The sequence below is a fragment of the Aotus nancymaae genome, unplaced genomic scaffold, assembly GCF_030222135.1.
Source record: "Aotus nancymaae isolate 86718 unplaced genomic scaffold, 86718_ANA_hifiasm-v0.15.2.pri h1tg000003l, whole genome shotgun sequence".
Classification (NCBI taxonomy): domain Eukaryota; kingdom Metazoa; phylum Chordata; class Mammalia; order Primates; family Aotidae; genus Aotus; species Aotus nancymaae.
Genome location: NW_026988414.1, coordinates 62,771,147 through 62,785,715, shown reverse-complemented (window position 1 = coordinate 62,785,715; position 14,569 = coordinate 62,771,147). Strand labels below are relative to the sequence as shown.

The following is a 14,569-nucleotide window of genomic DNA, read 5'->3' as shown; positions in this document are numbered from 1 at the left end:
AGATTATTATGTGCCAAAGTGCCCTCGGCATTGTATAAATACAATCCCCTACACCAACAGAGATCTTTAGTTAAAGCTATAAACAATGCTTAATATACAAATTTATTGTATTCTTAACCAACCACCTTTAAAAACCCTTACCTTTCAGAAACCTGTTTTTGTTCATTTTGATTATAAAACTGGAGGTACATACTTACAGAGTCTCAGAAGTGACTAAAAAAAAAATGACATTGGCCAGGCATAGTGGCTCACTCCTGTAATCTCTGCACTTTGGGAGGCCAAGGCAGGTGGATCATTTGACGTCAGGAGTTCTAGACCAGCCTAGTCAACATGGTGAAACCCTATCTCTACTAAAAACGCAAAAATTAGCCAGGCGTGATGGCAGGCACCTGTAATCTCAGCTACTTGGGATGCTGAAGCAGAACAATTACTTGAATCCAAGAGGCAGAGGTTGCAGTAAGCTGAGATATGCCACTGTGCTCCAGCCTGGGCAATAGAGCAAGACTCTGTCTCAGAAAAAAAAAAAAGACATCCAACTATTGCTGTATACTTTCTAAAGTATTTTTAAAACAAAAATAACTTCTTGCATAATAATGAGAATGAAAAAAAAAAAAAACCAACAAAAACAAAAACCTACCAAAAACAAAATGCAAAACAAGCTGCAATAAAAAACACCAGACCCTGTGATGCTCCCTGTGGAAGGTGACAGAAACTTACAATGTGAAAGAAAAAGAGAAATGCATTTGGGAACAATTCTCTCAAGGTCTGTGACCAAATGAGAGACCAAGTAGGAGAAAGGGAGACTGTTTCTGGGAGGTATAATACAGCTGCTTAGCTTAAATCCTCCTCCTTTCCATGGCTGCTTTATTACAGCTCTCTAGAAACCTTATACTGAGCCTTTAACTCTCACCTAGGGGTAGGAAGACTGTGGAGGGGAGTGGGTTAAAGTGTTAGGCTCAGTACTGTCTTTACTAATCTGTCTCTCATTCCCACCAAACTGTCAGGGGTGGAGTCTGGACGTCACTCATCTGCCCCTGGATTTCTTTCAATGGCTCCTAACAGGTTGTTCTGATATATGCTTGTCAGCATTAATTACATGTGACGTTGGATTGGCATGATCTGTGACAAATTTCAAATGCACTATAATAAAGCAAAAGAGCAGGAGGAGAGATGCCAAGGGGAGGCTTTGACGGTGCTCTCACATCCCCAGGATGCCCTGTCGGCCATCCTGACAAAGACACGCTTGCTCTACACTGCACAGGGAGGGTTAAGACAGATCTATCTGCTTAGGACAGCCCAGTCTACACCTGTTGTCCCATTAAGAGCATCCCCATTCTCTCTCACAGCATCCTATTTAGACATTAAATTACATAATCGCCCGACTGAGCCCCCTCTTCCACCTATGTTGCCACTCCTTAATTCCTCCCATACAACTATGCAGTCACAATGGCTGAAGACAAAAATCACTTGCAGAGCAAGAGAAAAGACTCCTTGGGAAATCTGACAGGAGAGGTGGAACCAATAGTACTACATTTGTTTCTTTATTTGATTTCCATGGAAGCGTACTTCACATCAGGCTGGTACAAAATCAAAGAGTGTGTCTGTCATTAGACAAAACGCACAGATTCTGTTATCAATTCACTTTCCTTAAGAATGTATTTCTGAAACACAATATCTTTCACTTACATCTTTCCTGCTAGAGTCAATGGGTATTTTAAGTATGTAAATGGTGTACACCTTGATTTTATTACATCTGTAACCTTGAAAAGATCAAATGATGTTTCAGAATGATCTGGTAGACTAGTGCTGTCTAATACAGCTTAGTGCAATGCCGGAAATATTCTATGTCTGCGCTGTTCTATATCATGGCCACTAGCTACATGTGGTTATTAATCACTTGAAATGTAGCTAGCATGAATGAGGATTTAATTACGCTTTATTTTAATTAAGTAATGAGAAGAATTGATTTCTTAAGTTGGAAAATTGGGATTAAAAAAGATCTGCCTTCCATTCTCATCTCCTCGGTGTTTTTTGTTTTGTTTTGTTTTTTGTTTTTGAGATGGAGTCTCGCTCTGTCACCCAGGCTATAATGTAATGGTGTGACCTCAGCTCACTGCAACCTCTGCCTCCCGGGTTCAAGTGATTCTTCTGCCCTAGACTCCCAAATAGCTGGCACTAAAGGCGCATGCCAACATATCTGGCTCATTTTTGTATTTTTAGCAAAGACAAGGTTTCACCATATTGGCCAGGTTGGTCTCCAACTCCTGACCTCGTGATCCACCCATCTCAGCCTCCCAAAGTGCTGGGATTACAGGTGTGAGCCACCTCGCCCGGCCTCATCCCCTGAGTTTTGATGAGAAATGTCACTAGATTCCTCATCAAGGCAAATATTGTCTGCTATGGAACCTTCCTCCCTCTCAGAACCAGCAATGGGTTGGCAAGGACCCCATTTCTGGCGGTGTAACAAGGGCAGTGCCAAGCCCAGAAAGGACTGATCATAGGTTCCAAAGACCAAGATGGAGAGGTCAGCTGGAGTAAGGAAACCTCTTCAATTCTTGGGGTCTTAGGTTCCTCAGCAAAACAACATGAGGTTGACTCTCATCTCCTTTCTAGCACCTTTCGAAAATTTCCAATTTGCTCTCTGAAAAACGGTCATCACCCACAATGAAGAAACCAACATGGCCCATTTGAAAGTCAGAAATGTATTTGGTTCTCTCTCATCCAGAGGTACGGAAACATAATTTGTCACTCTAGTACCTAAATATTCCAAAAGAAGAGTTTTGTGTCTAAAATATCTAGAAGGTCATTTATTTCCTCTTTGTCTATGTTATACATAATACCATGTTCATACAGGCTTGTGGATACAATCTTTTATCTATGTGTTTGTTACATAATTATTTCTCTCAACACTAGTTGCAAAGAACTACTTCCAGGAGGTGTAATACAGTTATTACTGTAAAGCCCTACCACATTCATGGTATGTCTTTCCTTCGAAAGATTATTTTGAAAGATTTACACAATCAGAAAAGGTGACAGGCCTTTTAATACATTTGTTAAAAAAAATTGTTAATCACATTTCCATTCCTTTTACTAAGTATATTTTGTATTTAGTATGAACAATAGTCACTGAGTAGCTTGGTATACTTTTTAAAGGTTTCTATCATTTTTAAATGCCTTGAAATAAAATATCATTCAAAATGAGGCCAAGATTATGCATATTTTAAAAAATTTCTCATAGAAACTAACCATCTGTACAATAATCCATTGTCTGCTCTACCAAGGTGATTTATTAAGGATAATGAAGCATATGATTTAATAGCTGCCGCAAATCCTTTTTCAAGTAAGATGGGTATAAATAATACAAAAAGATGGTCCAATAATAGCCAAATCCCAGGCCAAGAACTATTCTATATGCTAGGACACAGGAAATTACATGAGCTCAATTAACTGTGGAGCGAAGTGAAGTGTGGCTAGGCGGCTAAGGATCTAACCACCTCTCCTCTTTTAGTAGGTAGTATTATTACTTAGGGAAACCAGTAAGCTCCACTATCATGGTGGAATTTGAGTAGCTTTTCCCACATGACAACATAAAGCTGTCCAATTAAAAATGGACATTAGCAGCACAAGTTTTCTAAAATCTTAAAATTCCAGATCTCTATAATTTGTCAGTGCAAGTTATACTTGCACTGACAAGTACAATAGTGCTTTACTCATCCTTACATTCCCACGGTACTTTGCACTTAGCAGAGTTTAATGTCTGGTGCTTTAAAGAATGGATGTATAAATGGGAAAGCAGGTGAGCGAGTGAATAAAATGAGGTCTCTAAAATCCTTGCAGGAAAAAAAAAAAAATGCAATTCTATGTTCCTCTGAGACCAGGTACTAACATTTAACATCACTTATACTTTTGAAAAACTTTGTATGGCCAATTGTCAAAAGGTTATCTCTTCTGGTGGCAAAGCTTTCCTTCGGTCAGTGTCCTATAAAGAAAACAAGTCACCAAATCGTACATGCCATTTGAATACAGTATCTAAATATTGGCTCTTGGCTGCAACCTGACATACTCCTCTCCTGGCTAGCTCTGGCGATATTTGAGATTTTACAAGGCCCTATGAAATCAGTGAGGCAAACTTCTAACAATAGGAAATACAAGCCATCTAACATGTCAGCTGTTTGGCATGAAAGACAGCCTGGCTGTGCCTTAGAGGCATGGCACAGCCATTCATTGATTAGCTGGCACAGCCAATCCTGTCCCTATGCCACCCAGCAAGTCCATCTAAAACAAGATTAGATGCTGCAAATCCTAGTGTTTAAGTAACACTGGGTTTCAGAAAATGTCCATGGCTCAACATAAACAAGAGGCCTCTGTGTGAGACATATGTCACCTTCCCCCGAAAAAAAGTGTATGCTTCACCAGGCACATTTACCACCAGCATATTTCCACACTGCAGTTCCTCGGGCTCTTGCTCTTGTGAGTCTGGCTTGCCAGAACTGAGATCAATTTTATTAGATACCATTAGTCTCTGCTAGGGCGGTCATTTGAATAACAACAGATTGGCAAGTATAAAACTAAGGCACCTGTTGTACATTTGGCAGCCTGGATGAGGCCCCTTAAAACGAAAACAAATAAGAGCTATAATCATGCCAGGCAATTGCTTTTGGTTCAATAATGGCCATGTGTCAGAATTAAGTGCATCTGGGAATTGCTACCGCAGCCAGATGTAAAGGCAGATTTGTCTTGTCTAGTGGCATATGAGTAGATACACACACTCTACTGAGATTTGGCTTTGTCCTGGTTTGGTAAGGAACTAGGTGAGTAGAACTTCACTCAGAATAATATAAAATTAAGATTACAGAGGAGCAATTGACAAAATTATCATAAACTGTAGAATCTAAACATATGGGTTGGAAGATCTGGGCCATGAACTAATTCACCTGTGAGTTTTCTGAGTACACTAATTTGTTTGCAGAGTACTCAACAATAACATCCCAACGTTACTATTACACGGAGCCAGGCTATGTAGTAGGTGCTGAAGACGTCACCGGGAGCAACACATGAACACTGGCTTCCAGGTACTCACAATAAAACAGAGTATAAAAAAGCAATTACAATGCACTATGAGGGATACTATACGTAGAACTTATTCAGTACTCTTTTAGCGCTCAGAGAAAGGTACCCCAACTTGGTAGGAAGGAAATTTTCCAGGAAGAGTTGTCAGTTAAGCCATGCCCTGAAGGAAGAAAAAAAAAAACAGGCAAAAATGGAAGTCGTGGGGGACATTCCATATGGAAGAGAGAGCGTATGCTCAAAATTACAAGAGAAAGAGTCAACGTGGTACATCTGGGAAAGAGCAAAGACTTTAGTATGGCTCAAGTGTGTATGTCTTAGGGATGGAAGGAGTGGGGAAGAGAAAATGAATATGAGGATGGCAAGAGACAAAGCAGAGGAAAGGACATCAAAGGCCAGGTGCCTTTTGCTAAGGAGTATTTCAAGTTTTTTACAGAGAGGAACAGGAAGTCATGGAAATATTTGAAAGCAAGGAATGACTTGATCAGACTTGAGTTTCTTAAGGATCATACTGGCTGTAGAGCAGAGAATCAACTATAGTGAGGTCAAAATCAAACACAGGGAGACTGCAATCCAAGCATGAGAAAATGAGGGCCTTTCAACAGATGATACCTAATGAAATGAAAAGACAGTGAAGAATTTAGTGGAAAGGAAGTTAATATTTATTTTGGTATCCTTGAAATAACAAAAAGTGTAACTGAGAGAAAATAGATTTTAAATGATAAATTTAAAATTCAAAATTTAAGTTAATATTTTCCTAAAATCATTTTTTTAGTACATATAAATCAAATTCAGGTTGAGTCTGTTAAATAGTGAAAGTCGGATTAAAATAAACTTAGCCAACCCTTTCTTAAATCAGTAACTGAATATACATAACAGTATTTATTAAACTTGCCATTCTTAATTTGTAAGTATTATCATTTTAAAATGTGTATTGATAACCTAACTATAAAAGAAACTTTGCTACGTATTACCTAAAAAAGTACACCCTGCTTCAAGCTTCTAGGAAGTTATGTTTATAGATTAACTGGCAGAAAAACATATGGCTAAATAGGCCAGTGTATGCCTGTGAGAAGCATTTTAGAAACCTGGGCAAAGAAGGCTTAATTGTTTAGATATCATAAAAGCCATAAAAGACCGAATAATTTTCCATGTAACTTTATTTTATGTACCATGTCTGATTTAAAACTTCAGGGTGCCTTCTTGTCAGAGAAAAAATGATTTTCCAAATCATCAAACAAATATAACTTCCTGTATTTTATTATTTATAAAACCATAATTAATCAGATATAGTTCTCTGAGGATTTACAGAAAAGGAGAAAAGCCTGAACTATTATAAAATAGGTTAAATGGAAAATATAATCAAATCATCCATCCTTATTGATAATGAAACTAACAGGTGGAGGGAAAACAAGAGTATTTTAGAAGACATTATAATTGACAAAAGTTTCTCAGATAAAATGGTATAAGGCAGGCTGCCAATAAGCAGAATGCATACATAACAGTCATTTGGCATAATTCCATTTCTTTGATGGGCTACTGCTCTTCAGATACCCCTGCTGGATCTATATTTCTCTTTATAAAAATGCTTTTGATTTCTTACCTGTTGGGCAGCTATGAAAATGGCAGCTTTTGTGATTTTAAAAACTATTCTTGGTGGAAATATTTCATTTAAACACTTCTGCTCCAGGACTGACCCCAGAGCTCAGGCAGTTGTATCAAGGGCTGAAAAGCATAAAATTTTAGAGCTGGAGGCCATCTGCGGGGAAAAAAAGGTCATCTAATCTAAACCCCTTTAGTAAAGAAATGGTTTTTTCAATGTCTCCAGTCTCGAGCAGAGAAAGGAACAGAAGATACTCTTCAGAAATGGTAGAGAGACAACATACATAATGCTTAAGATTTTTCTCTCTTTTTTCTTTTTAATTTTTGAGACAGAGTCTTGCTCTGTTATCTAGACTAGAATGCAGTAGCACAATCACAGCTCACTGCAGCTTCGATCTCCTGGACTTAAGCCACCTTCCCATCTCAGCTTCCCAAATAGCTGAGACCACAAGTGCACACCACCACATCTGGCTAATTATCTTTCTTTTTATTTTATTTATTTATTTATTTATTTTGGTAGAGACAGGGTCTTGCTATATTGCCCAGACTGGTCTCAAGTGATCCTCCTGCCTTGGCCTCCAAACACAGATTTTTCTTGAATTTAAATCAAGAAATTAATTTATTTAATTTCTTGCCATGGGCGTACTTGTCTGAAAGATGTGAGATAAACATATTTTTTAAATCATATAATATACAAGAGTGAGGACGTTAAGAATGAATAAAACATAAAATTTGGGATGCTTAACTTAAAATCTCAGTTCTATATCCCATCTTTATTACATTTATCTATGTAATCTTGGGCAAATTAATTAATCTCTCCATGGATTAGCCCTCTTCTGTGAAACGATGATGTTAAAAAACCATCCTACTCATGCAGAATATTACTTTAGAGATTAAAGGTAACACTAGAGGTGAGGTGCTGAGCAGAAGGCCTGGCATATAATAAATGCTCAGTAAATTTTAGAAATAATCACTATTACATATCAACCACTACCACTATACCTGTAAATCTGAGAAAATTAATGAAATTTTTCCCTACAACGGAATTTTAATTGTCACCTATCTCAGGGTCCTGAACACTATGAGAGGTTTCTACTGAATAATTATTCTTCACATTTCATGGTTTCAATTATATTCAACTCAAAATTCTTTAGTTCAACTCAATTCAAAGAAAAGGAATAGCACTTGAGCTGAGCATTAAAAAATGAGAGAATAATAGGATACCGATAGACACAAGTGAGGACAGCTGGTAAGAGAAAGGGAATTCTAAGAACGGTACTGGTAGAACCAAAGAGGTGCCCAAAAGCAGAGCCTCTTCAATGACTGCAGGAAACCTGACACTGCAAAAGGGCAGAGTATCACAGGGCTACGGTGAGGAAGAAGGCTGGACGTGCACGTTTGGAGCAGACTGCAAAGGGCTCTGATGGCTGTGCTGAGTATTGAGCACTTGATCAAGCAGACTTGAGAAAGTTTGCATTTCATAAGGCAAAAATTAGGAAGACCCAAAGAGGAGAAATGAGAAAACACAAAGAACACATAGGAAGCTGTGTACGGACTGCTGAACACATAGTAAAGGTAGAAATGAAAAGGAAATAAAGTTAAAAGATTACAGGAACAGAATCTACAAACTTGCCTCGGAACAAGAAGAAAAGGAAGAAGAGAGATAGGGACGACACCAAGGTTTCTAATCCAGTGATAACTCAGAAGAAGTATGAAGAAAAGGGAAGTAGATGTGAGTATGGACGGAAGATAATATTTTGGGTTTATAAAATACAATGTTTGGGATACAGGAGAGTCTCTCACTTCCCAATCATGTAACAAGCAAATAGAAATGAAGGTCTGGAACTCCAGAGACAAGCTAGGAAACTTATTTGGAAGGTTATCCATGTACAAATTATTGCTTCTATGAGAAGTGGAGAGAAATATGGCAGGAGACAGCATAGACAGCCACCTGAAAGGGGATATAGATGAAATGAAAATAAATGACTTTAGAATGGAGATGGAGACATAGAGGCCAAACATCAAAAGGAGAGGGAGTTCCATATTGATGAAAAAAGTGAGTGTCAAAGAAGTAACTCACAAAGAACAACTTCCATCCATGGGATATTTCCAATGGAAGATGCTTCCAATATTTTATTCCTCTAGGAAAACACAGTTGCCTCTTTTCTTCCCCTCACCGAGAAAGGCAAAAATGGTTACCTGGCCAGAAAGCAGATTTAGAATATTTAAGATACATCCAACAAACTACTCTTATTTCTATCTAGCCAAATAATTGGATAGATCTTTTTAAAACAAGACATAAATCAATTTATCTACAAAATCATAATGAGCTATTTCAACCAGAGAAGTCTGAATTGGTTTGCTTTTCTCTCAAAATTCTCTAATAGTATTTCAGTTAAGTTACTATTGCAAGTAGTTGGAATGTGTTTTCACAGGGAGTTCAGGATCTACTTGTGTAGTAAGAAACCATTAGAGCATACTGAAAAAAATGTCCCTTTAGTTGGGATGGGCCACTAGGAAGGAAGACAGAGAAAAATTTTATTTTAAACATTGCAAACAAATGTCTTGTTGACCTACAAGGAGACAATGGATCAGCATTTGATGTGTCTAGTCTAATTTCTCCTGTAAAATTGTACTGGTGGATCTTTGAGAGACAGAAGGCAGTAAATTCCTTGCCTCCATCAATACATTTGACCTCAGAGCAAACCCCACAACTGGCTACAGCCACCCACCATCCATCATTGCTCTTGAAACCTGATATTTCAGGGAAGGACAGCTGCACTGGGCAAAAGGCTAAACAGCTTTCTAAGATGCATTACCACTAAAGAAAAAAAAAAAAAGACACTTATTTTGATTCAGTATTTTAACTAACTGCTTTTCTAAACATTTCTTCCCCTAAACTAAAGCTCTAAATCAAATACCCTCAGGAATATATTAATACAATTTAGACTTTAAAGGGAAATGTTCTCTTTATGCATTCTAGGTGAAATTATTTCTAGCTTTTGCTTTAAAAGCTTTCTAAGATAAACAGCATACTATGGCATGCTGATATGTACAGACTTTAATAAATGTGCTAAGCAGAAAAAGATAGCTCTAGAATCTACAGTAATTATAGCAGTACATGCAGAGTGCCAATAGGATAAATGTACATAAAACACCCATATCCAACAGATCTTAATTTTTAAGTCAGGTGGCAATAACTTTTAACAAATAGCTGAAGACAACAGAACTCTATCATAGAAACTAATGTTATTGAATATGTTCATCACATGACTTCTACATTCAAGAATTACCTAAATTTCAAATACAAAATAAGATAAATTTGTATGATCCAACTAGATATTCATTACATGTATTGTTACTCCCTCCATTTTACAGATGATGAAACCAAGATTCTGAAATGTTTTATCATTTCCCCCAAGAGCCCTCAAATAAGTGGCAGAACTGAAGCATAAATTCAGTTTTTCTTATAGAAAGAATTGAATGTTCTTTTCACCGTAGCATAAAAAGAAAAGAAACTGGTTGAGATTTTGCAATTATTTAGCATTACCTTAATACGTATTATATATATCTGCATGGTTAAATGAGAATTAACAATAACTAATTTCCAATCATTTATAAAATCATTACTAATACAACCCTTTTAGTTAATAAAGGAAATCCATCTACTTACGGTTAAAAAAAAAAAAAAACATGTCTTTGTCACTTGTGATCCAATCATTACAGAGGATCATTTTATATATTTGAAAGTACAATTTCTCCAAACCCCAAAGCATTACTGAGAAAGGCTGTTTTCTAAACACAATTCCCAAATCTCAATTTAGTTAGCTACTGCTACATTAAAGAACATAGCTCAAGGGATGTTAATTAAAAAAAAAAAAAAAAAAAGACAATTGAGAAGATATACATTTAATCAATCTCATGCAACTGCCAGAGTTAAAGACAGTTAAATCTAGTAAATAGCCACGTGGCAAAGGTCACAATGCTCCTGACATTGTTATCAGAATGTCAAGGAAGAAGCAAACTTAGCCTTTCTGGTCAATGAATTCAAAGAATTAAGAAAAAGCCTTGAATCAGATGGCTGCTTTGGCTCTTATACTTTGCTGTAAATGCTGGAGGAGCCAAAGTGGGGACCTGCCACCTAAAAGCTGCCATTTGCAAAGGAGAGCAAAGCTTGCTTGTCGCAGGTGAAGACAGAAGAACATCTAAGTTGTTCCAATGCTATTTGCCTGCTAGTATACATGACCTATGAGCTTACAGACAGAATGAGCTGTCTTCACTTTCCAAATCATCATCTTTTTCATTTAGTTTACTCATCTATGACACATAGGAATTTGATTTGAAGGACAACAAAGGTTAAAAAGCCATGAAAAAGCTCAGTTTTGCCGTCTCTTTCTTCCCCTCTTTGGTAATTTTCAAAATGTCATCGGCCAACTGAGTAGTATTAATATGGTCCTTTTAATGTAACAGCATCCAACTAAAAATAATGAACAGGAAGATACAGAATTAATTATTTTGTGAGGGAGGAGGCAGACATTGCAGGCATTGTTTTAGTCCATTTTTTCCCTGTGAGTTGCTTCCAGGAGCGTGGCAATACACAAAGGACATAATACTTAGCGCACGTAATGTCTAAATCTTAAAAGTAAAATGTTAAGAGGAAAAACCGTAAACTGTTGATTTCTTGAAAGCAAATGGGTAATTTATTAAAGGGGAAACAAGAGACATAGGTCTTAAAAGTAATTTTGTGAACTATGTTTACTAAGAATTCTATTTAATTCTCCAGTCTAGCACCATTGTGATGACATTATTATTTAGGTTACATTAGGTCAGAGACTGCTGTAACATATAAGCGTTTGCTCTTTGACCTTCCTAAGACTTATGACGCAAAGAAAATGCTGAACTTTTACATCTGAGGCTATAATTTCATATAATGAACAACCAGGAAGCACAAGTCATACATTCTTTTAGCTATCTTTCTTAAGGCCTTCATTGTAGAGAGCTGAAATGCATTTTTAGTTTGTTTAAAAAGGGAAAGAATTTGGACACTTTGTGGAAACAAATGTAAGCCAAGTATGACATTTTAATAAGTGCTACCAACTACTAATTAGAAGGAAATGAGATTACCCATATAGAAAATATATCCCAAACAAACCTATCCTTTGGTAGAAATGTCACTGCGCCATGAAATTACAGAAGCTTAAACAAGTGATGCTTGTTCAAATGAAATTTACTGACAAATCCCTTCTAAGCAATCTTCTTCCACATTATCAGATTTCTTCAGCTGATGTGTTACATAGGAATTCCCAATCTTGTAGTTCACAGAGAGAATAACTCTTCCCTTTGCTCTTTCTTGGCAAATTGCTGATAATATAAAAAAGGAATGTTTTAAAACACTGATTTTGCTTGAGGCAGCAAGTTGCCTTTGTGCCATCACAAGTAAGTAGCTTTCCTAAAAGATTTTTCTAAGAAACCGAACAGTAGAAAGATGAAATAACAACAAAAAAGGCAAATAACTCCATAAGGCAGTAAGAGATTCAGAATAAATTTGGCTTAAATCACATGTAACTGCTGTCACTTTAAGAAAATAAGAAAATGTAAAGCAGTCTTTGAATACTCTGGGAAAACTGGATAATTATATCTTTATATTTAGCACTTCAAATAGATGGGCATGTAATACAAATCCTGTATATTTTGTGACCACTAAGTTGAGTACACTACATAGAACGTAAATTTCATTTTCAAGATTCCTGGAAACTTTCGGGAATTAAAAAGGTACCATGACTAAAGGTTACCTGCATAGATATTTTAAGTGTAAACCTAAAAGTCTCATGCTCCTAGGATCACAAGTTAGAGAACACACATACACACACACATTCAACTCTTACACCAACCACAAATACACAATGAAACTAAAGAAGGGTTGTTTTAAAATAAAGGGTAAAGAAGGATAGTTTTAAAATACAATCACCTTTGAAATATTGACCTTTCTTGAAATGATACTTTTCATATGTGATTGTGTTAATAAATTCTCATTTGCCCATAGAATCCTTTTAAAAATAGAACTGTCCAATAGTTTGATATATCAAGTTTGGTCTGAAGGAAATCCAATATGCAAATACTTACAGTTGTGCTCTTTTACAAATAGTCACCCTTGTCAGTTTGAAAAACTGAAAATCAACAAAAGAACAGTTTAAGTATACTTGACCTTATTGCCTAATGTCTCTCAAGATTGCCATGGCTGGTCGATTTCAAATCTGTGAAACTGACACTTAAAAATGTATAGTGCGTCTTCAGTCCAGGTCCCTCAAATGCTGACTAAACTGTGGTCGCAGCCTCAGATTCTCCTTCCATACAAACTTGTACAGTGCTTACAAAGCTTAGTTTAATCACACCATCAATCTATGCCTACACTTCCCTTAAAGTAATTTTGCTTCATTTATCTTTTAACCCTACATTATGCAAATAACATCCTTATCAGTCCAATAAAGAAAAGTTATTAATGTTCCTTCTTGTTTATCTTTGCCATACACTGAGAACTGGAATCACATATGAATTCGCACCAATACCACTTCTCTTCTCTATTTTTCACACTCTATATGAAAAATCATAGTATCAGAGAAGCCCTAAATAACATTCTTGAAATAGTCTTCAATCATCGTCTATAACTAGTATCAGAGTATGAGTTAATGCATTAAAAAGAAAAAAAGAAAAACAAAACAAAAAAACAAAAACTTGGGGGAATGCCTACTTGAATTTTTTTTTTTAATGTCTCTCTAGGAAGGGTTTGCATGCCATACCAGGATACCTCCTGGATATAAGAACTGTTATACAGGCCCCTAGTGGCTTAGCAAATAGCAGCAGAAGAGGGGATTCCAATTCTTAGTTTTAGACTTTGAGATATTCTGGATTTAAATGAGTGTCAATCTTAAAAGGCAAATCAAATCACTGTATTTAATACTTTAAGCAGTTTTACATCAATGGTTATCTACCTAATGCACATATATTAAAATTAATTGCTGCATTTCATTACTTGAGTAACTGCACAACTGCTCTGGCACAAGAAGAATCTGTGTTACATAACCTACACGATAAAATGTTTAATTCATCCACCTCTTTACATGTCATGCAAAAGTAATATATTACTCAACGATATTAAAATATATTTGAGAGAGGCACTGTTCCTTTTTCATTCTTATTCCTATTATTATTACTGAGGGCTATAAGAACAGATGATTTCTATGTAAAGTACTCAATATTTAAAATAAGATACAGATAAAAATTGAATGCCACTTTTACAGGAGTAAAAATCTAACTATTTCCCAATAACAGCCAGTGATACAACTCACACTGGAGTGCACCTATTTTAAAAGATCTACAATTAATAACACCCATTAATCCCCCATCTCCTTGCTGTCCTTCCTTCACAAAAGAAAATTCCAGGCAGGCAAATTTACAGCTTTTAGCAATTTTTAACTGGACACAATCTGACAGCTGACTTCATGAAACTGACCAGCTTGTCAATTTCACACTTTGAAAGTACAATAATAGCTGATAGCATGAGGGTGAATTTAAGAAATCTGCCACAGAATTGCTGGCTCCATTGAAAAGCAAAGTACAGTACATAATTATGGAATGTGGGAGGTAGGCAAAATTTTATTGTCCATTTAGGATGTCTGTTTCAGTAAGTCAGATATGGAGCATTGAAAATGTGTTCTTTTTGCTATACTATCTGTGGCATAACACAGAATATATATTCAAAGTAAGATGCTAAGCCTTTTCCTGTATATTATATTATATATACAACTTAATCTTTAAGTTATTATCATCTACGGATCCCTTTAAATTACAATGTTTCAAGTCTTGATATATCATCCTTGTTTTCCTCAAGTTGAGCGGTTGG

General features: G+C 36.3%; 1 protein-coding gene across 32 annotated transcripts in view; it reads right to left on the bottom strand.

Annotated features, from left to right (window-relative positions):
• The window catches only part of PTPRD (protein tyrosine phosphatase receptor type D), a 1,411,192-nt gene that overhangs the window by 541,617 nt on the left and 855,006 nt on the right, over window positions 1-14,569 (bottom strand). Inside the window, exon 1 of one of the 32 annotated variants that reach the window (XM_064381678.1) lies at window positions 12,793-12,811. The exons of the other annotated variants lie outside the window; for them this stretch is intronic. The gene's annotated coding sequence lies outside the window, so the exon portion shown is untranslated. Of the gene's footprint in view, window positions 1-12,792; window positions 12,812-14,569 lie in introns of those variants that run through there. 32 annotated transcript variants of the gene reach the window in all.